Source organism: Aquarana catesbeiana, linkage group LG10, assembly GCF_042186555.1.
Source record: "Aquarana catesbeiana isolate 2022-GZ linkage group LG10, ASM4218655v1, whole genome shotgun sequence".
In the NCBI taxonomy this organism is placed as follows: domain Eukaryota; kingdom Metazoa; phylum Chordata; class Amphibia; order Anura; family Ranidae; genus Aquarana; species Aquarana catesbeiana.
In genome coordinates this window covers 153,449,835-153,473,155 of record NC_133333.1, presented here as the reverse complement: position 1 = coordinate 153,473,155, position 23,321 = coordinate 153,449,835, and the positions used below count along the sequence as shown (strand labels likewise).

At 44.9% G+C, this 23,321-nt stretch overlaps 1 protein-coding gene across 2 annotated transcripts in view; it reads right to left on the bottom strand.

Moving 5' to 3' along the window:
• LOC141110950 (uncharacterized) overlaps positions 1-12,826 on the bottom strand; it is a 123,397-nt gene extending 110,571 nt beyond the window's left edge. For both annotated transcript variants that reach the window (XM_073602764.1, XM_073602763.1), the window contains exon 1: positions 12,668-12,826. The gene's annotated coding sequence lies outside the window, so the exon portion shown is untranslated. The remainder of the gene's footprint in view (positions 1-12,667) is intronic.
• Positions 12,827-23,321: the final 10,495 nt, after the last annotated feature.

Here is a 23,321-nt window from a genome sequence, read left to right as displayed (position 1 = left end):
CTGCCTGTAGTAAGAGAACACCACCAACCTTCTACAGGTAGCTTTAGCTGAACACTGTGCAGAGCTCGCAAAAAACGAACTTGTAGCTTATTTAGCTGCCTGCAGTAGTGATAGGTTCAGGAAAACACCACAAAACACCACCAACCTTCTACAGGTAGCTTTAGCTGAACACTGTGAGGAGGATGCACAGTAGATCAATAGTACCTATTACATGTAGGTTAACATGTATTGGGAAGGTTGCACCTTCTGAGATCCACATTTAAGTTTATTGGAACTATATATTGGTGTTTGGATCAGTAGTATGTATTGCATTCTATTTAATGTATATTTGGAAGGTACCACCTCTTACATTCACCCTGGAGTTTACTGAAATTATATGTTGATCCAGCCTTATTGCAAGATGCCAGTATAGGTTGTTGGGAGACCTTAATATTCCCTAATGCTTGCTGTGACCACCTGTGTGGTCAGTATAGTCGGTAAGGAGCCTCATTACTCACTTGGGTGTTCTTAACTCTTGGAAGTCTGGATTCTTTTCACTACGTTTTTTGGGATTAGTTCCTGGATTATTTTATGGACTTTTATATATATGTTCTTTTGCACTGTGTGTGATGGGACTCTTTCATATATTGTGATCATTGTATATTTCAACAGCTTTTTTCACTTTTTTTCATACTTTAATATATATTTTTTCTCAATTTTGATGAATAATTAATTATTGATAGCACGTTTCATTATATATTGTGGTATATAAATATACACATGTATTTCCTTTTTTAGATGTTTTTAAATTTTTCACTCATTGCTCACTTTTAGCGCTGCATCGTTTTTATTTTGACTGTGAGGAGGACGCACTACACTAACCTTTTTTTTATTTTTTATTTTTTTATATGTTTTTCAAGTGATTATATATTGTAGGAACTATTTGTATTTTTTCACGTGGTGTATGGTAATATATATTCATCACAAATTAGTTGGAATATTGGGGGACATTTATTCTGTTGTACACACGGGAGTGTTCTATTCATTTAGATCACTAATACTATATGTGTTATAAGAGTGAGTGCTAAGTTATGATGCATCACCTTTGAGATTCAGCACATCTCTAACTCACCCCAAGGTACTAAGAACGGTGGGGTTTCAAGCAATTTTTTTTTTTTTTTGCCATCATTGTTATAGTTAGCGCCGCTATCCATCTGCACCATTGGAGGGTGGATTCTGTTTATAACAAGACAAGCCTGCCTGTCAGTAGGAAGATAACAGGAACGGATCTAGCTAAACTGAATACAGTGTATATATATAACAACACAACAACACCTGGGATGCATATATATACACAAACACTGTAAGTGCAGCTAACTCACTGACTGTCCTGCCTAATCTATCTAACTCAAATGAAATTACACTGTCTCTCTCTCTCTATCTAAGCACGCCGAAACACACTACACAGGGCCGCCGTGCAGGTGGCCTTATTTAGTGTGGGGCATGTTCTAAACCCCCTGAGCCATAATTGGCCAAAGCCACCCTGGCTTTGGCCAATTACAGCTCTCTCTACTGACGGCGCTGTGATTGGCCAAGCATGCGGGTCATAGTGCATGCTTGGCCAATCATCAGCCAGCAATGCACTGCGATGCCGCAGTGAATTATGGGCCGTGACGCGCCACACGAATTTGGCGCGAACGGCCCATATCGTTTGTAATTTGGCGAACGATCGAACAGACGATGTTCGAGTCGAACATGCGTTCGACTCGAATGCGAAGCTCATCCCTAGAGCTGGGCTTCCCAGGTACCATTTTAAAGGAATGACAGTGCAACAGTAAGTACAGCCCATTAGGGATAAGTTTTTAGTGGTAGGTGCATTTTTTGTTCACAAAATGGACCTGAACTCAAAATGTGAAAAACTGCTATGTTATAGGGGACATCTAAAAATGTTAATTGTGCCTAAGCAGTACCCCGAAAAAATTACTTTTTTAAATTTACTTGCACGTGGAAAACAGCATTATTTGTTCTGTGCCTTTAGCCAGTCTGTATATCCGCAGTGTAAATCTAAGGCACTGCTACCTCTGATAGCTAGTGTCATTAGATTTGCATAAAGATGTTTATGTCACTGATGACTAAGTATAAGCAGAAAACAGGTAAGTTTTGCATGTCTCAGAAAAGGTACCAAATATATTTCTTCTACAGACTTAACTCAGAGATAACTTTCTCATTACTTAAAGCGGAACTTCACCCAATAGGAGAAGTTCCACTTTAAGTCCACCCGGCTCCAGACTTCAATGCATGGTAAAATGGATATCCCATGAGCCGCACATCCACGTGGTATGTGGCAACCTCAGCCTGGTCTCCCACCAGGCCATGTCCCCAACTTGTTTTGCTCTGCCCCACGGATCAAAAAATTATTTTTCATTTTGATATATTACCTAACCAATCCTTGTACCTTAGATCCAGCCCTCTGAAACTGCATTATGTATAGGTGCACCTTATTCCATAGTGTATTATAATGAATATTTTTTTGTTTCATTTAGTGGTACCTATTATAGACCACATGATATACTTGTACTTCATCACCGCATACACATATGAAGTTTGACACTTCGTCCTATTGTGTGTCTGTTTAGTTTTGTGAGGTGTCTCCATACCCTGAGCCTCAAGTTCACCAGGCAAGCATACATGTTGGTGTGTCTATGTCTGTATGTTTTCTGTTATATCTACTCTTTCTGGATAAATGTTGCAATAACTATACCAGCACCTACCCAGTATCTGTCCTGAGGAAGCTAATATTTTAGTGAAACGCATCGACAAGCAAGTTCTTTGAGGCATTGCTGGATCAAAAATTTCTTTTTCACTTTGATATATTACCTAACCAATCCTTGTACCTTAGATCCAGCCCTCTGTAACTGCATTATTGGGTAACTGTGTCCATACAGGGTGTTGTTTGTATGCTGTTTATATGTTTTTTTAAATATGCTGTAATAACACATGCTTTTTTACACATTTTTCCTCTCATTATGTGCCCACAAAGTCCACCAATTTTTTGACTTGTTCAATCCTGATATATATATATTTTGGATGTTGGCATGGTGAGGGTCTTTCCTTCCTATATCTGGTCATACTCGTAAAGATTGAAACCTATGAGGTTCCATATATGCAGACACAGTAAAAGAGCGTCCGCTAGAACCAGACATTAAAGGTATAGAGTACTGTTGAGAAGTATGATAGAAAAAACCTAGATCTATGAACAGCCTGGGATACAAATTAAACTCTGTTAAAATCAATTTGGATCTTTTTTATTTATTGAATAAAATAACAATGAAAAAGAATTTTAAACAATGGAAACATTTGAGAAAATCAGGATCAAAATTTAAAAATGATTGAAAAAAAACTCTAAAAAAATCCTATTTTACATAGTATCCAAAGTTAACTGATGGAATTCCCCAACAAAGCACTCAGGTATGGATATAATATAATCTTGTAGATAATAAGAGCTAATCAATAAAAAACGTAGGAGCATGGTGGGAGGGTGGGGGTGCCTTCATCCCAGAATTAGATAAAACAGGAATACTCTCTGTTGTGCCAACAAATAGTCCCTGTTTCTTGGAGGGTCTTTCTAATCAATAAAAAAGGACATTGATGATAAACATGATGAAAAAAATAGCAGGAATGAAAAGAGGTGGTTATTAGTGGATTTGGGGGGGGGGGGGTGTCAAGGGGAAAAAGGAAAGGGTGGGGAGTGAGAAGGGGACGGGGAAGAGGGGGAAAGGGAGAAAAGGAGGAATAGGGAAGGAAAAGAGCAGGAGGAGGCGGCGGGCGGAAAAAAAGGGAGGGGTGGAAGGGGAAGGAGGGAGAACAGGAAGAAGAAAGGGACATATGAAACTATTTAACACCTGTATCCTCAAGGGCCTAAACTTTGAGTGGGACCAGGCCCGGATTTACTCCCTTTGCCGCTTCAAGACCGGGTCCTTCAATGCCGCCCCCCCCCCCCCCCCCCACACACACACACACACACATACACACACACCACGTCCTTTATCGATGACTTCTACAATAGATCAATTAAAAACATATCTCCATACACGAGAACACTGAAAATAACTGGCTTTAATTGTACAGACTAAAAATACTTCAGGGTAAGCGCGCGAGGGGTAAGGATTTTTCGCAGGCAAATTTTCAAGGCAATGGCTGGTGTTAGTGCTTCAATCATCCCCGGCACCATGGTTGTTATGGTGTCAGGATAATTGAAACACATTATTTCTATCATTACATTGTAATATAAACTGAAATAGTTCAACTCACCATAATGCAGAATCATTGGGAGCCCTGAGCGTGTCACTTGCCACCATCTCTTGTCACTTGCCACTATGCCTGCCACCAGATGGGGATGTCACTTGCTACGCTGCCTGCCACCAGATGGGGATGTCACTTGCTACGCTGCCTGCCACCAGATGGGGATGCCACTTGCCACGCTGCCTGCCACCAGATGGGGATGTCACTTGCCACGCTGCCTGCCACCAGATGGGGATGTCACTTGCCACTATGCCTGCCACCAGATGGGGATGTCACTTGCCACTATGCCTGCCACCAGATGGAGATGTCACTTGCCACGCTGCCTGCCACCAGATGGGGATGTCACTTGCCACGCTGCCTGCCACCAGATGGGGATGTCACTTGCCACGCTGCCTGCCACCAGATGGGGATGTCACTTGCCACGCTGCCTGCCACCAGATGGGGATGTCACTTGCTACGCTGCCTGCCACCAGATGGAGATAACACTTGCCACGTTGCCTGCCACCAGATGGGGATGTCACTTGCTACGCTGCCTGCCACCAGATGGAGATATCACTTGCCACGCTGCCTGCCACCAGATGGGGATGTCACCTGCCACAATGGGGATGTCACTTGCCACGCTGCCTGCCACCAGATGGGGATGTCACTTGCCATGCTGCCTGTCACGATGGGGATGTCACTTGCCACGCTGCCTGCCACCAGATGGGGATGTCACTTGCTACGCTGCCTGCTACCAGATGGAGATGTCCCTTGCCACGCTGCCTGCCACCAAATGGGGATGTCACTTGCCACCATGCCTGCCACCAGATGGGGATGTCACTTGCCACCATGCCTGCCACCAGATGGGATGTCACTTGCCACCATGCCTGCCACCAGATGGGGATGTCACTTGCCACTATGCCTGCCACCAGATGGGGATGTCACTTGCCATGCTCCCTGCCACCAGATTGGGATGTCCCTTGCCATGCTGCCTGCCATCAGAAGGAGGAGGGCGGAACAGCGGTGCGGGCAATGAGAGATGTCATCTCTCTCCCCCGCCGCCGCACCGCTGACATTACTAGCTACTCTCGATTTTTTAAAAAATGGCGCGAAAGCTCGTAAGTGCTCGGCCGGGCGGCGCATGCGCAGTAGCGTGTTTGCGCCGCCCGGCCGAGCACTTACGAGCTTTCCCAAAACCGGCCGGCTTCGGAACGGCGCATGCGCAGTTGCGTGGTCAGCTCGCGGCCATCTTTTCTATGGGCACTGGTGCCCATAATAGACTTTAATGGGCAGCACAAAAGGGGGGCGGCCGCGAAGTCGCTGCAGGAGCGGCGCCGCCCCTACACCACTGCCGCCCCAAGGCCTGGCCCCGGTGGCCTTGTGGCAAATCCGGCCCTGAGTGGGACATTACCCACTATTATGAATAGTCTCATATGTCCTTTCCTTCTTCCTGCTCTCCTTCCTTCCCTCCCCCCCCCCCTTTTTTTTCCCAGCTCCCCCTCCTGCTCCTTCCTTCCTATATTCTTCCTTTTCACGCACTTTTGCTGTGTCTGTATATGGAGCCTCATAGGATTAAATTTTCATGACTAGATATACACACACCTGACACTCTTTTCCTCACTTATGCAGCAGCCAATGATGCATAAATGCATACCCCCCCTTACTCTTGGAGTTCCCATCCCCATGAGTAAGCTCCGAGGGGCGGAGCGAAACACATTGAGGCTTGGCCTGGTGGGAGACCAGGTTGAGGCTGCCACATACTATGCTACAGTGCGTCTGTGTAGATGTGCAGCTCATTGGATATCTATTTTACCATGCAAAAAAAAAAAAAGTGTTACGGTAGATAATATGTATACATTTTGTTTGATAATTTCTGCAATCTACAATTAAACTAAAATTATGATTCTAGTACAAAGCGTTTTGAAGTTATTTACAAATAAAATATAGACTTTTTATTACAGTTTTGCTTTTTTAATGCAACACCAAATATACAATACTAAATATGAACAATACTAAATATACAATGCAATACTAAATATGAACAAAAAAAAAAAAAAAGATTAAATATTAATGATTAAAAAATAAAAATAAGCAAAGAGTTGATTAGGGTAAATAAAGGGGTTGATAAGGGTTTATTAGGAACAATTTATTTTCATGTAATTTTAACTAAATAAAATGTGTTGCTTTAACTGACATACAGTGCATCTGGAAAGTATTCACAGCGCTTCACTTTTTCCACATTTTGTTATGTTACAGCCTTATTCCAAAATGGATTAAATTCATTATTTTCCTCAAAATTCTACAAATAATACCCCATGACAACGTGCAAGAAGCTTGTTTGAAACTTTTGCAAATGTATTAAAAATAAAAAACAAAAAAATCCCATGTACATTACAGCCTTTGCTATGACACTCAAAATTCAGCTCAGGTACATCCTGTTTTCACTGATCATCCTTAAGATGTTTCTACAACTTGATTGGGGTTCACCTGTGGTAAATTCAGTTGATTGGACATGATTTGGAAGGGGACTGTCTATATAAGGTCCCACAGTTAACAGTGCATATCAGAGCCAAAACCAAGCCATGAAGTCCAAGCAATTGTCTGTAGACCTTAGAGACAAGATTGTATCAAGGCACAGATCTGGGGAAGGGTACAAAAAAATTTCTGCAGCATTAAAGGTCCCATTGAGTACAGTGGCCTCTAACATCCATAAATGGAAGAAGTTTGGAACGACCAGGGCTCTTCCTAGCGAGGGCCGCCCGGCCAAACTGAGCGATTGGGGGAGAAGGGCATTAGTCAGGGAGGTGACCAAGAACCGGATGGTCACTCTGACAGGGCTCCAGCATTTCTTTGTGGAGAGAGGAGAACCTTCCAGAAGAACAACCGTCTCTGCAGCACTACATCAATCAGGCCTGTATGGTAGAGTGGCCAGACGGAAGCCACTCCTCAGTAAAAGGCACATGACAGCCCACCTGGAGTTTGCCAAAAGGCACCTGAAGGTCTCTCAGACCATGAGAAACAAAATTCTCTGGTCTGATGAAACAAAGATTGAACTCTTTGGCCTGAATGGCAAGCGTCATGTATGGAGGAAACTAGGCACCACTCATCACCTGGCCAATACCATCCCTACAGTGAAGCATGGTGGTGGCAGCATCATGCTGTGGGAATGTTTTTCAGCGACAGGAACTGGGAGACTAGTCAGGATCGAGGGAAAGATGAATGCAGCAAGGTACAGAGACATCCTTGATGAAAACCTGCCCCAGATCGCTCTGGACCTGACTGGGGCAAAGGTTCATCTTCCACCAGGACAACTACCCTAAGCACACAACCAAGATAACAAAGGAGTGGCTACGGGACAACTCTGTGAATGTCCTTGAGTGGCCCAGCCACATCTCTGGAGAGATCTGAAAATAGCTGTGCACCGATGCTCCTCATTCAACCTGATGGAGCTTGAGAGGTCCTGCAAAGAAGAATGGGAGAAACTGACCAAAAATAGGTGTGCCAAGCCTGTAGCATCATACTCAAAAAGACTTGAGGCTGTAATTGGTGCCAAAGGTGCTTCAACAAAGTATTGAGCATAGGCTGTCAATACGTGGGATTTTTTTTTTTTTTTTTTAACAAATTTGCAAAGATTTCAAACAAAATTCTTCATGTTGTCATTATGTGGTATTGTTTGTAGAGTTTTAAAGGAAAATAATTAATTTAATCCATTTTGGAAGAAGGCTGTAACATAACAAAATGTGGAAAAAGTGAAGCGCTGTGAATACTTTTCGGATGCACTGTATGCAGATTAGGCATCACAACTTTGATCTGCAGATGAACAGAATGAACAGACTGGTGTTTGGAGTAAACACAAAGTAAAAAAATGACTTTGCAACTTACTATCTCAATTTCAAACAGTGTTTGGAAGGTCCATTTTTTTTATAGCAGCATCAGTAATAGCTGCTGTGTAACACAGCAACTCCCAAAGGGGAGAAGGACGGGGCACACTCATGTACGCCCTGTGTACTTCATTGAGGTTTTTGAGGTTTCATACTCAATGTTCACAACTGGTTATTCACAGCATGCAAGATCACACACTGATGCTTTTCAAACCACAGCATAATGATTATTATATGAGTCAAAATACTGAAAAAGCACTGTGTTGTCACACAAATTGCTTCAGGGGTTGTTTTTGCATGCTGTGGCTAAATAAAGAAACTATTCCTGCATCCTGATATGCAGTATTTTTTTTTATTTGCAAGCTATAAGTTTCATAAGCCAAAGCGAGTCGGCACCAGCACACGGAGACTGAAGTGTGAGACGTAAACTGACCTGTAGCGATATTAGGATATACAAATGTTTTTACATCATTGTGCTTACAGGACAGGAACAGGAAGTGAATACAAATCTCCCCAATGGGACACAGATGCCAAAAAGCCCTGATGGAGGTTTTAACTACTCCCTACTCAATCCAAAGTTTAAATATATACAAATATATAAAATGTTTACTGTGTGCAAGTAACCTATGAGTGCAACATAATAAAAGAAAAAAATGTTCTAATATTTGTTTATCCTAACAATTTGTCAAATAGCCATGTTTAACCACTTCAGCCCCAGAAGAATTTACCCCCTTCCTGACCAGGCCATTTTTTGCAATACGGTACTGCGTCGCTTTAACTGACAATTGCGACGTTGTACCCAAACAAAATTTACGTCCTTTTTGTCCCACAAATAGAGCTTTCTTTTGGTGGTATTTGATCACCTCTGCAGTTTTTACTTTTTGTGCTATAAACAAAAAAAAAGAGTGACTATTTAAAAAAAAAAAAAAAAAAAAAAACACAATATTTTGTACTTTTTGCTATAATAAATATCCCCAAAAATTAAAAAAACATTTCTTCAACAGTTTAGGCTGATATGTATTATTTTACATATTTTTGGTAAAAAAAAATAAAAAATTGCAATAAGCGTATATTGTTTGATTTGCGCAAAAGTTATAGCGTCTACAAAATAGGGGATACATTTATGGCATTTTTATTATTATTATTATTTTTTTTTTATACTAGTAATGGCAGTGATTAGCGATTTTTATTGTGACTGCGACATTGTGGCGGACAGATCGGACACTTTTGACACTTTTTTGGGACTATTGACATTTATACAGCGATCAGAGCTAAAAATAGCCACTGCCTACTGTATAAATGTCACTGGCAGGGAAAGGGTTAACACTAGGAGGGCAGTCAAGGGGTTAACGGTGTTCCCTAGGTGCGTTCTAACTGTGGGGGGATGGGACTGACTAGTGAAGGAGACCGATCGGTGTTCCAACTTAATAGGAACACACAATCTGTCTCCTCTCCGCTGAGAGAACCGGGATTTGTATGTATACACACACAGATCCCGGTTCTCGCTCTGTCAAGAGGGATCACTGTGGGCGGGCGCGTGTGCCAGCTAAATCGTCTTAAAGACCTGACGTACAGCTACGACGGCTCGCGCAAAGAAGCCATCCTGCCGCAGTAAAACTGCGGTGGCTGGTCAGGAAGGGGTTAAGCTGTAAATGAGTCTACTTATATCTTCTAAAAAAGTGGTTCTCAACCTCAGTCCTCAAGAACCCCCAAACAGACCATGTTTTGGGAACTTCCCTTAGATAAAATAGCTCTTATCAATACCATGCCATTGATATTGATTTAAAGCAGCTGTGCAAAGTAAAGGAAAACCTGAAAACATGGCCTGTTGGGGATACTTGAGGACTGAGGTTAAGAACTACTGTTCTAAAGCACTAGAAATAAAAATCATGCAAGACATGTAATGTAAAGTAGGTTTTATTTCCACACTTTGTTTAGCGTTCACAAGCTTCTCTCCTGGATGTGTTTTTTTTTGTTAGCTGTTGGATGAACTTTCGCTGAATGTGTTTAAGTTATAAATTTGCAAGCTCCCTGATTGTGTAATTTATTATATACAACAAAATGAAAATCAGCTTGGCTCAAGTTTATCTCAAATATCTGAAATTCTATAAGTGTTACGTATCAGACTGTACAAGTTTTCCAAAGCATTTTTATATAAACCAACTTTGCTACCTACAGCTCTCCCATGCCTTCAGCTGTCAATTCTCACAATCCCTTGTATTGATTGGTCTGCTTTGGTCTGCTACCTCCCATCTATACTCCAATCTAATAACAGCATCCCTACCTGTTCTAGAGGGACTTAGGGCTCGGTGGCAGCAGGACATACCAGACTTGGATAATGATGATTGGGAAGTTATTTGGGATCTCCCCTTCCGAACCTCAGTCTCTCTGCACGACTGTCTAATACAATTTAAGTGTTGTCCCTGGTAAATCAAATGTCATTGGTTCCCATACAATTTTACATGCATATATGTTTACGTGGCCTGATTGAACACATTGTACCCACTGTGGCCGTACACACCCGAGTTAGTTAGCTTCTCTTCTATACTAGAAAAGTGATAACGTTACACTGGAAAAAGATCTCCTCTCCTACCACATTTTGGAAACAATTGGTGAACAATAGTCTACCCTTGTACAAGGATACATATCTCAATAGAAGTTGCACCAGAAAATACGACAATGTACGGTCTAAATGGCTAGACGAGCCCTCCGCTGCTTCTGACATGTCCACAGGATGATGCTTATCTCTTTTAACTTTCTCCACTATTCTATGTGTGACATCCCTCCCTTGCATTATTTGCATTTTTACTGGTTCTGCGGGTGTATAATGTCATTGGTATGAGCTGCACCTCCACATTCATGGAGGTAGACCTCTGTTTGTTTATGTCATTGGCCTCTGCATGGGTTTATCTCTGTGAATGTTTGCTCTACAGTATGTTTGTTTTTGTTGATTTACTGTTTTTGGATGCTAAAATCTTAATAAACAGATTTTCAAAAATAAAAAAGATTTGCACCCCTTTATAAAAGTCATTTATGTACCCCTTGGTGTGGGACACATGATCTCAAGTACACCTGGGTGTGGGTACGTTTATTGCCAGTACCTCTAATTGTGCTTAACCACTTCCGCACCGCCGCACGCCGATGTACGTCCAAACTTTGAAGGGGGATATCGTTGTTAGCCATAACCCCGGTATCCCCGTTTTCGTGCGGCAGTCCGCTTTCTGATAAAAGCGGTCCCTGCAGCGGATTCGCCGCGAGATCACTTACTGGAGCCGTCGGTAGCGGCGGAGGCGATCGCGTCCATCTCCCTCCTGTGCCTGGAGATGAGTGAGGCTAAGATGGCACCCACTCGTCTCCATGACACTGCTGGGCAGAAGCGACGTTAAAACGTCACTTCCGCCCACGCCGCTTAAAGACATATTTTTTTTCAATGTCATTTTTTTTTAATGACTTTTTTTTTTTTTTTTTTTAATTGCATTTTAGTGTAAATATGAGATCTGGGGTCTTTTTGACCTCAGATCTCATATTTAAGAGGTCCTGTCATGCTTTTTTCTATTACAAGGGATGTTTACATTCCTTGTAATAGGAATAAAAGTGACACAATTTTGTTTTTTTTAAACAGTGTAAAAATAAATAAAATAATGTAAAATAAATAATAATAAAAAAATGTTTTAAAAACCCCCCCGTCCCGACGAGCTCGCGCGCAGAAGCGAATGCATACGCGAGTAGCGCCCGCATATGAAAACGGTGGTCAAACCACACATGTGAGGTATCGCTGCGACCGGTAGAGGGAGAGCAATAATTCTAGCCCTAGACCTCCTCTGTAACGCAAAACATGCAACCTGTAGAATTTTTTAAATGTCGCCTATGGAGATTTTTGAGGGTAAAAGTTTGACGCCATTCCATGAGCGGGCGAAATTTTGAAGCGGGACATGTTGGGTATCAATTTACTTGGCGTAACATTATATTTCACAATATTAAAAAAAATTGGGCTATCTTTACTGTTGTCTTATTTTTTTTATTCAAAAAAGTGAATTTTTTTCCAAAAAAAAAGTGCGCTTATAAGACCGCTGCGCAAATACGGTGCAAAAAAAAAAAGTATTGCAACGACTGCCATTTTATTCTCTGGGGTGTTAGAAAAAAAATACATATATAATGTCTGGGGGTTCTAAGTAATTTTCTAGCAAAAAAAAAACTGTTTTAAACATGTAAACACCTAAAATCCAAAACGAGACTGGTCCTTAAGTGGTTAAACATTTCCCAAATGACCCATTATGTACTGAAATAACTGAAATACCTACCAATATCTGCTTTATACATGATTTTCTAAGACTTTGAACTGTTGTGAGGAATTTAATACATAAAGCAAAAATAACCAGTGACATGATCAGAAATTCCCCCAGGGGTACAGGTATATGTACTATATAATAGGAGAATGCTAGCTCTCGTTTAGCATCTTGTTGGCATGCATACAAAGTCACAGGTTGTTTTCAACTACTGTAAAGACACTCAGTTTGTTTACTCACCTTACAAATTTCCTGTACTTCTTTGCTCCGGGATGTGATTTACTTTTAGAAGATAGGTATCTTTATTTGCAGCTCTCATTTCCTTGTATACCCGTCAGCAGTGAACTTCCCAAAGGAAGTCTGACCGTATAGTTATGGTGAAGTAATACGTGTGCTGCAGACAGCTTCACACTAACGGAAATAAGAATACTAGTCACGCCTCTCTGCACAGAGGCAAAGTGGTGATGTAAAAAAAACCTGTCTCATATTCTTAAAATGTCAGACATCCATACTGAATATTTCATACATTCTGCAACACACTCAGGACGAATGCCATTTCTAAAGTCCATCGTTTTTTATGTGGACTTGTATATTAATCCTATCTATGATCACAGGAATCTGTTTGCCCCTTAGCACATGTACAAAAGGGACAGCAAAACATGTTATCACATCTGTATGGAAGAGCCATACCAACCCCTGCTGTCCACTTACAGATCCCCATCCCCCTGACTACCTACCCCTGCCCCCCAACTGACAGATCCCTTCCCAAAAATAATGAGCCCTGCCCCGACTAACAGACTCCCCCGCCCCTCCAGCTAATGACCCTTCCTGGACAGACCCCCGCCCATTCAACTAATGACCTCCATCCTCCCACTGACAGATTCCCGTCCCCCAATAACCGACCCCCACCCCCCCTCATAGATTCCCACCCTCAAATACAAACCCTCAACCAGGGCTAGTACCAGCATAAGGCTGCTTAGGCAGCTACCTTAGGGCGCCAGGATTGGGGGGGGGGGCGGCAAAAAAAATGCATGTTTACCTGCCTGACAAAAATCCTTGCAATTGTCTTGCATAGGAACCAAAGTTCTGGGCTGAATTTCCTAGAGGGAGGACTCTCAGGGGGAAGCGGCAATTCAATGTTCCCTTAGTAACTAAACTTTGCCTTGTTGGAAAACAACTATGAGGTGACAGAGATCAGGGCCGTTTTTTCGCATTGGGCACGCTGGGCAGCTGCCCGGGGGCCCCACTTGCCTGGGGGGGCCCCAGCTGCCCAGTGACCCAAGCCAAGGCCGCCTGCACTCAGTGCCTGTCAGCACACCAGAGCAACCATATATACGAGATTGGCCGCTGTTCGCATGTAGCAGTGACTTGCCTGGGAGGGGCACGCTAATGTGGGCGCACACACCCCGCAGCTTGTGTGGGGTGTTTGCTGTCCCATGCAATCTCAGTCCAGCTCTTCATGGCAGCCGTCATCGCTTCCCGCCGGCTGCCTCGCTCACTGGCAATGCACACAGTGCCATGTCGATGAATCCGCCCCCTACCACGCTTCCTCCGCTCTGACGTCTTCCGTGTATACAGACAGGAGGCAAGACGCTGCTGTGCTGTGCATGTGCAGTTCATCTAAAAGGTCTGTTTCTATCACACACACTATAGATGACACTTGCGCGGGGGAAGCCGATATACATGAATACTTGCAGTGATTTGTGTGTGGGGGAGAGGGTACTGCATGTGCTAGGGGGCGTTTTAGGAAAATCTGCCCCCACCCCCCCCCCCGCACATGTCCTCCCTCCTCCCAAAGTGCCCCCTAGCACATGCAGTACCCTTTTCCCCACCCCTGATTCAAAGAGATGCTGGCTGTTACACAGGGCAGCTACTCAGGGCACCCTACTAGATATGCAGGACAATCGCCCCAGGTGACAACATTATTGTACCCCTGCCAGGCAAGTCAGTGGAGCCAGGTGGCGGAACTTTTTCCATCACTTGGCTCCAGGACTCATAGCCGGTTCACATGATGAATCACACAGGATCACACTGCGTTCCTGTGCGATTCACATGTTTTCCAGGTGCAGTACAATTTCAGCCCATTCATTCGAATGGACTGAAATTGTGCTGGACCACACCAAGAGTTATAAGACGCACAGGAACTGGATTGCATGGTACTACTGTACCATACGATCCAATACAGGTAAACACATTACATTTGGGATCTGCATTCATGGGTCATTAAGTTAACATTGACACCAACTGCAGATCCCAACTGGAGTGCATTTTGACTGTAATGTGAGAAACGCACATGTAACGCAGGTTTCCAGGAATCCAGAAGTGTGGGGGGCTGTGTAATGTAAAGGGGTCCAGAGGTATGGGGGCTGTGTAATGTAAAGGGATCCAGAGGTATGGGGGCCAGAGGTATGGGGGCTGTGTAATTTAAAGGGATCCAGAGGTATGGGGGCCAGAGGTATGAGGGCTGTGTAATTCAAAGGGGTCCAGAGGTATGGGGGCCAGAGGTATGGAGGGCTGTGTAATGTAAAGGGGTCCAGAGGTATGGGGGCTGTGTAATGTAAAGGGGTCCAGAGGTATGGGGGCTGAGTAATGTAAAGGGGTCCAGAGGTATGGGGGCTGTGTAATGTAAAGTGGTCCAGAGGTATGGGGGCTGTGTAATGTAAAGGGGTTCAGAGGTTCACCATTGCAGCCCCTCTCTCTCACACACCATTAGCCTTATTGATCATTTGCATTTTTATTCTTGTGCGTGATTGTGTAGACAGGGCCCCAGTGCACTGTATTGCCCGGGGGCCTATAATGCTTTTAAGATGGCACTGACAGAGATAAGCAAGGAGCCTACAGATCTAGCCAGGCTGACTTCACCAAAGTGCAGGTGGAGGTGTGCCCTGGAAATGTCTCCCTGAATCTCCAGCCCAGGAGGGAGGAATTGCTGGGAGCCACTACCTTCAGCTGGTGGAGAGTCTGCTGGATGATAGGCCAGACACTTCACCCAGGGAGGAGAAGCCAGGACCACAGGACACAAGTGAGAGTCTGGTGGAGCAATTCATCAATGACCGGGAGGGGGGATATAGAATACATAATGTATATACACCCCAACCAAACTTTTATAAAATCATGCCACACCAAAATACAGAATACTTTATTACCCTTTTGGTGCAGGTGAGCGTGCGCAAAAGTGCATACACTGGAATGGGGATGACAGTAAGCACGGCTTTTTTTCTCAGAGAATAGGTGCAGGAACTCCCCCTTTCTGAGTGACCCCTTTTCTCCACCTCTACCCACCTCCAAGCACCCTCTACCTAACTCCCATTACTGCCCTTTTAGAGAATACAGAACCAAGTATCATTTTGTGGTGATAAGTAATTTGTATAGAATTTGTTAATGATAACAAGAAAAGCAGTAAAATAGATCCCCTGTAGCCAGTAACAATAAAGCCCCCTCTAGCAACAATAGATCCCAACATTAACAATGGGCCACCCGAAACAAAACCCCCCCGGCAGCAACAACAGAGCTCCTCGCAGCCAGCATCAATAGACTCTCCAGCAGCCAGCAACAATAGTCCCCTCCCTCAACAGTAGATCTCTCCCAGCCATAACTGACCCCTCAGCAATATAAGACCCACCCCCAGCAACAATAGGTCCCCCACCAGTAAGAATAGACCCCCGTGCAAAAATAGATCCCCTCCAGTTAGAATAGATCCCTCAGCAGCCAGCATCAATAGACCCTGCAGCACACCCCAGTACCCCTTACCATTACATACAGTCAGTGTTGGAGGTGCCGGAACTGCGTTCCCCCATGTTCCCGCTGAAAAAAAGCCCTGACAGTAAGAATTAATGGTGCCTTTGCTTGACTGCAAAAGAGCTGTGTGTTTTTGTGCATTTCAGGATTTAGCATGCATTCCTCCAACACACAAATGTGAACCCATCTTAAGAGAGGGAGGAGACTAAGGAGGTCTGAGGAGGAGAGGGGAGGTGTAAGGCTGAGCTGTCCCAGCTTCCCAAAGTACTCCAAGATCACATGGTCTTTACATGGTATCTGTCCAGAATAAAGGCAACTTCTCCTTCTTCCCCTTTCTGGTCATGTGATGTCACATGACAAGGGAGACAGGAGGAAGGGCAGTGTGCTCTGTGTCACTCCCTAGCAATGCTGTGCTGAGACTGAGCACCCTCGCCCTTCCACCCACAGCTGGCTGGAGGGAGGAGGAAGCAGACTCCTCCCTTCAGCAGCCATTACACATTGCACCTTCTAATGGGTGAAGCAGTCATTCCTGTGAGTGAGGAGCGGGATGAGTGACCAAATTCCAGTCCTCCATTCAATGCCCGGGACACATGTCCCTTCTGCCCCCCCACTTGTCCCAGACCTGCTTCCCCTGCAGTACAGTGCTTTCCAATAGTGGATAGGTAGGCAAGCAGCCAATCAATAGAGGGGAGATATTTTGTGAGTGTATGTACATTGTAGTACACACACATAGTTTATCTTATAGTGCAGAGCCCAGGGCTAAGTTGTGAGGCATGATGGTTATGATGGAAACTGAAGATGTCACCCTAATCACCTTATATACACAGATTTGTAAAAAAAAAAAAAAAAAATGGGGGGCGTGGCCTGGACATGGCGGAGTGAGGTCGCTTAGTGCTTGAGCTCCCGACTCCAGACCCACTAAAACGGCAGTTATGCTATCATTTCAACACGCTTTTTCTCTGCCATGAGCTTTCGGAGAAGAGGCAAGAACAGGGGATCAGCTAAGACTAATCACAGATTGATCGCTTTCTTAGGGAAAAGCTCAAAGAAAGACCGGAGGCCTACACAGACTCAACACGCGGCGGGACCCGACCAACCTCCCCCTCAGGCGTGATGGCAACCTCACAGCAGTCGAGCCAGCAACCATTGACGGGGATCCCAGCGTTATTAAACCCCTCTATGTGCAGTCAGCCAGGAACCAGCACAGCCTCAGGGTTCTCAGGGGACGACTCAGACATACGAGCCTTGTTGAAGGCTCTCCCAACCAAAGCAGACATACAGGCCCTCCCTACAAAAGCTGATAAAGAGAGTGGAGGAACAACACCGCAGAGATCTGCAAGAGATCCGTACGGAGGTACAAGAGATCGATGTCAGACTAACAAGAGAGGAGGCCTCGGTGGGATCTCTGGAGCTCCGCGTGACACAGCTGGAGAGAGCCCAGCAGAAACACCAAGAACAACTGGCAGAAGTGCAACTGCATGCCGAGGACTTGGAGAACCGAAGCCGCAGGCAGAATCTGAGGTTCCGAGGGATCCCAGAAGCAACCGGCCAGGAGAACTTGTCAGCAACGGTGAGAACTATCATTCATACGATCCCGGATGGGGTCATACCAGCGTCCCTGGAATTTGATCGAGTACATAGGGCGCTTGGTCCCAAAATGGCGGATGCAGACAGACCACGCGATGTACTATGCCGTCTACACCGCTACAGTCACAAGGAGCAGATCATGCGGGCAGCACGCCTCAAAGGTTCCGTAGATTTTGATGGGGCACAAATAGCAATTTTCCCAGACATATCCAGGGCCACTTTGTGGAGAAGATCTATGCTAAAACCCCTTCTGGAGCGCTTAAATAGAGCAGATCTAACATACCGATTGGGGTTCCCAGTGCAACTGACTATTCGCAAAGGCGCGGACTATTTTACCCTCAGGCGCCATGCAGAGCTCCCAGACCTCTTTGCTTTCTTACACATGGAGCCGTTCCCGCTGAGGAATTGGCTGGGACCTCTGCCAAAAAGTGACCCTCGGCCTACCTCCCAGATCGCCCAGGTGGGGCTTCCCCGTCGGTCAGCGAGACGTCACCAGAGAGAACCTACTCCCCTGGGAAGGGGAGAACCGGAACCATAAGACCCCACACTACTCTCAAGTAAGTGACAGAATGACTGTTCTTTCCACATCAGGGAACTAAAGACATGCTAAACCAGTCAGATGGCTATAGATCTACTCAAGGAGCCACCCCCCCTTCTAGCCCCCCTATTTTCTGTTTGTTGAGCAATACTGGGTATCCTCCGGAAGGTCCCCCTAGTTTCTTTTTTTTTTTTGACGGCTCTTCCCCCTTGCCCCCCTCCTGGTGCTTAGCCATTATGTTGAGGATCCCATGTGTGTCTACCCGCGCTCCCGGACACTAATATATAGTTGTTTTGTGCACTTGAGCGGGAGGACGCACTGGGGAGTATAATGACTGCCAAAACGCTGAGGAACTATTAACAGGAGAGGCTAACCTATCACTTCCAAGGGAGAGAGGTGCAGTATCTGTTCCCATACAAAGAAATACAAGGAGACTAACAATGCATAGCTTGGGCGAACTACCTGAGATCTCCAATCAAATAACCTCAATCCTTGTACAATTTATATATATTTTTTGTTTTGTTGTTTTAGGTTTTTCTCTTGGTTATACGAGTAGATGAAGCCCGGTTTTGGCTACAAGATCTGGTCACAGAACACAATAGGGCCTAACGTTTTAAGGGGAGGGAGGGCGAGGAGGGGGAGGGTGGGAGTTTATAGAGGAGGTTGACCATGTTTTGGGAGATGGCACATAGGAACCTGGAAGAGTAGGGGTCTACCTCGGCTTTTTTGCCACCTGGGTAGCAGGAGGAGGGTCACGTGCAACCCAAACAGTTCTGGGTTAAGACCGTGACCCCTACTGACGCTCAGGGAGATGACACCCTACCTTAGGAGAGGAGGTATGCTCAGGATGGATTAAAGGGACACTGATACGATTCTGAAATCCCGGGCGCCAAACTATACGATCTGCTAAGCCAATGGTTTAGAGGTAGGTTGGGTATTTTACTGCTCTTAGTAAGCATTGCTTCTGACAATGCACACCCGCCCCTTTAACATCATTTAGGGTCGTTATAAGAGACCCATGGAGATGTGTCCATCCATGCAGTGGGTGAATTGTTTGATAGGGGTGGTTGACCCTGATAGGAGTATACCCCTCTTATAGGCACTTGAGTTGTGTGGATTAAGACGTGTTGAATAATCTATTTTATGTTGTTTTATATGCTGCCTTTGTTTGATAATTTTTTTCTATGAAGTACACTATGTTAGTGGTGGGTCGGAAGAGGGGGCTCTCGATTCCGACGTGTGCAGTCACAACCCCACGTAGTTTACCACCCCTCTGGAGCTCCCAGTGGCAGTTCCACGGGTGTATTGAGACTTAGTCTCACAAGCGTCTTGAGCGCATTAGCTATTCGAGTCTACTGACATCTACGTAGCTCGTTCTTCCACTTTTACGCTTTTTTGCTTTTCTTCCTCTTCTCTCTGTACCTTTTTTTCCCTTCGCTGCTACTTTTCAGCTCCCCCCCCCCTTTTTTTTTTTTTCCCCCCCTTTCCTCGCCCCTCTTGCTCACCCTTTCCTTACCCCAGTCCAGTTAAATCCGTGAGCATAATGGAGTCTATCAGGTTGATGTCCATTAACACGAAAGGGCTTAACACCCCTGAAAAAAGATCCGTAGTACTATCCAACATAAGACATGCGAAAGCCCACATATGTTTCCTCCAGGAGACTCATTTTCGTGCCAATAGTATCCCGAAATTTAAAGACTGATATTTCCCAATAGTATATCACGGGTGTTCCGTTGATTCCAAGTCCAGGGGAGTCAGCATTCTGATACGATCCACGACACCGTGGACTGTACGCGACACTTGGAATGATAAGGAGGGACGGGCTCTATTTGTGAAAGGGGTATTGGGTGGCTCCCTGTTAACCTTGGTGAACCTGTACCTCCCCAACACTGGTCAGATTGGGTTCTTGGAACCCATTCTGACCAATCTAGTTGACTTCGCTGAAGGTGAGGTGATTTTGGGAGGAGATCTTAATTTTACCATGGACCCCGCCTTAGACACCTCCAGGCAATCTTCACAACTCTCCTATGCAGCACTCAAACGCCTAAAAAAGAACTTTTATGCTTTCCATCTGGTTGACGTCTGGAGGATAATGCATCCGAACCAGAAGGATTTTACCTTTTATTCACATCCACATGACTCATATACCAGAATCGATATGATACTGGTGCCCCAATCTCTCCTGTCTAGAGTTCGGTCCGCATCAATAGGTTCCATCACCTTTTCGGACCATGCCCCGGTTTTTGTAGACATAGATATACTACCCCAAAGACCCAAACAATGGCAATGGAAGCTCAATGACTCACTGATTCAGTCCCCAGAGGTGATTGAGGAGGTGGCGAGAGAGTTGAGGAATTTCTTCTCATCAAATGCAGAGGGTGAGTGCGCTCCCTTGCTAGTGTGGGAGGCCCACAAATGCACCATTAGGGGGATCTTGATAAAAATTGGTACACGACTCAAGAAGGAGAGAGCTCAGCAAACGCTTGACCTCCTGGGGAAAATCAGAGACCTGGAATCCACCCATAAACAAACAAGAGACATTCAAACACTGCAGGAGCTTACGACCCTTAGGGGTCAATTGAAATCCCTAGCATTTGAGAGGGCTAAGGCAGTCATAGCAAAGTGCAAACGCACTTTCTATGAACACAGTAACAAGTGTGGCAGGCTGTTAGCTAGGGCCTTGAAAGCCCAGATGGCACAAGCTTTTATTCCCGAATTAAAAGGAGAAAATGGCTCCAAAATACATACTACAGAGGGAATACTGGACCAGTTCCGCAAATACTACACCGCACTATACAATATTAAACGTCCGTCATCGGGAGTCGAGCAATCCCACGAACAGGAAGCGATAAGGGCTTACATTCGGAACTCGGGACTTCCCCGGTTACCTGATGAGGTCTTAAAGACCTTGGAAGAACCGTTGTCGGGAGAAGAGGTAATGATGGCCATTGCACGTATGCATACGGGCAAAGCACCAGGCCCCGATGGATACACGCTGACGTATTATAAGACGTTTATCAACATTTTGACACCACATTTCCTAGCGGCTTACAACGACGCCGGAGAGGGGGCACTACCCCCCAGAGGATTCCCTACGGGCTTTCATCTCAGTAATCCCCAAGGAGGGCAAGGACCCTTTATTATGTCAAAACTACAGACCGATCTCGCTCCTCTCCATGAGGCTGTCAGAACTAATACCCTCTCTGGTCCATTTAGACCAGGTAGGTTTCGTACCTTCCAGAGAGGCGAGGGATAACACCATAAAGGCAATTAATCTTATTCACGCAGCCAGAGTACGACAAACACCTCTGCTCCTTCTCTCTACCGACGCCGAAAAGGCATTCGATAGAGTGAGCTGGCCCTTTTTAATCGAGACATTACACCAAATAGGTTTTGGAACACGGATGATGAATTGGATACATGCCATCTATTCCAAGCCCACAGCAAGAGTAAAAGTTAATGGTCAGCTCTCCTCCCCCTTGGGTATCTCCAATGGGACTAGGCAGGGCTGCCCCTTGTCCCCCCTAATATTTATTTTATCCCTAGAACCCTTTCTTCGCACAGTAAGAGATAACCCCAACATAACCGGAATTCAACTCAGTGAGTCACTTACCCCTAAAACGGCAGCTTTCGCGGACGACTTACTCTTTTTCATAACAAATCCCTTGATCTCTATACCTAATTTAATGTCAGAACTGCGGATCTATGGCACCCTATCTGCTTTCAAAGTAAACTTCCAAAAATCAGAAGCGTTAAATATATCCATGTCAGACTCCATGCTTAACCTTCTTAAACTAGACTTTCCCTTCAAATGGTCGGAGACGTATATTACATACTTGGGCATCCGCCTACCGAGCAGAGTGGAGGATATTTTCCCAATTAATTTCCCTCCCCTTCTCTCAGACATCAAAAAGGACCTACTAAAATGGCAATCAGGTGGGTTCTCCTGGTTCGGACGGTGCAGTATTATAAAAATGAACATCATGCCCCGTCTACTATACTACCTCCAGACCCTCCCCGTCAAGGTTCCGAAGGCCTTTTTGCAGGTTACAAACCGTACTATAGGCAGGTTCATCTGGGCCCAGAAACCGCCAAGGTTGGCACAGGCCATTTTAAGGCTACCCAAAACGTCGGGAGGAATTGGCCTTCCAGATGTAAGGCTATACCACGCCGCATGCCACTTGACAAGAATCATAGATTGATGTAAACATGAAAAGCTAAAGCAATGGATCCAAATAGAGCAAATCCTAGCGGGATTAGAGTTAAAAGGATTACCCTGGTCTCAGAAGAACCTACCAGCTAACATAGTTAAACACCCAACGTTAGGAGAGACTTGGCGAATAACACAAAAAATCAATAAAGAACACTCGATCGCACCGGCACCTTCCCCACTCACACCAGTAATTGGGAACCCGGATTTTAGGCCAGGGTGTCAAGACACCAGCTTTCTGGAATTGAAGGGCAGTGAAAGGAGTCAACTTCGACACTTCATACTAAATGGACAGTGGATGTCCAGGAAGGCTATCATGGAAGATCCACTGTTGGAATGCCTTTCATTCTGGCAAAAATTACAATTAGCTCACTTTATTAAAGCACAAACTTCACCGACACCATATTTAAGAGCTCTGACACCATTCGAGCAACTAAGCCTAGAGCAAGAACCTATGCATCACTCTATTTCGTTAACATACCAACTATTGATCGTGTCCCCTAAAGGCTATAAACCCCCATATATAACTAAATGGGAAAGAGACCTGGGCTTACAGCTTACCGAGAAACAAGTGGAAAGAGTAATCCTCTTCACTTTCAAAACCTCAATTTGCGCCACCCAACAGGAAGCAGGGTTTAAAATAATGTCTCAATGGTACTACACCCCAGCTAGGTTGCACCAGATGTTTTCTCAAAGTTCAGATCTTTGTTGGAGATGTGGAGAGGAGGCGGGCACCCTGCTCCATATCTTTTGGTCATGTAAGCGTCTGTCCCCCTTTTGGTCGGAGGTCCATAGAATTACACAAAAGTTTACAGACAGGG